The 817-nt window shown below is 48.8% G+C and overlaps 1 pseudogene; it reads right to left on the bottom strand.

Moving 5' to 3' along the window:
- Nucleotides 1-700: 700 nt before the first annotated feature.
- Nucleotides 701-817, bottom strand: LOC126424837 (5S ribosomal RNA; annotated as a pseudogene).

Below are 817 nucleotides of genomic sequence, written 5' to 3'. Positions count from 1 at the left end.
AATCTCTGACCCCACCAGGAATCGAACCCGGGAACCCGGGCGCGGGAAGCGAGAACGCTACCGCACGACCACGAGCTGCAGCACGCCTACCCCCCACCTCCAAATTCCCATTCACATCTTATCCAATTTTTTATTTCCCTTAAACTCCAACAGCATTACAGGGACTCTCCAAGTGTATTGGAATGGCCCTGCTTAGTGAGCACCTGACCCAGTTTCATGTACGTCATTACTCATTAGTAGCTCTATTTGGCGTGCTGATCATTTTGCTTGTTTCACCTACTGTTATTCGTGATGATTCAACAAGCAACATGGGTATAAATTTGATGTTAACATGCTGCAGGAACACCACTGCTTATTAGTGAATACATTTCGCTTCCTGATCACTCTGGTAATTATGTCTAATATTAGGCGTGGTAATTCAAGAAGCAACAAGATGATAAATCTGATTTACAAAATGAATTTTGTAAGAAGAAAACGAAAAAGTACAGAAAATAAGTAAAAGCACTCGGTCTTCAGGCCACAAGTGGCCATCGGGACCATCCGACCTCTGCGTCATCCTCAGTGAGGATGCGGATAGGAGGGGCGTGTGGTCAGCACACCGCTCTCCCGGTCGTTATGATGGTTTTCTTTGACCGGAGCCGCTACTGTTCGGTCGAGTAGCTCCTCAATGGCATCATGAGGCTGAGTGCACCCCGAAAAATGGCAACAGCACATGGCGGCTGGATGGTCACCCACTCAAGTGCGCTCCACGCCCGACAGCGCTTAACTTCGGTGATCTCACGGGAACCGGTGTATTCACTGCGGCAAGGCCGTTGCC

Source organism: Schistocerca serialis, chromosome 1 (assembly GCF_023864345.2).
Source record: "Schistocerca serialis cubense isolate TAMUIC-IGC-003099 chromosome 1, iqSchSeri2.2, whole genome shotgun sequence".
Taxonomy (NCBI): Eukaryota; Metazoa; Arthropoda; class Insecta; order Orthoptera; family Acrididae; genus Schistocerca; species Schistocerca serialis.
The sequence above is the reverse complement of the archived record's forward strand: the minus strand, read 5'-3'. Positions and strand labels throughout refer to the sequence as shown.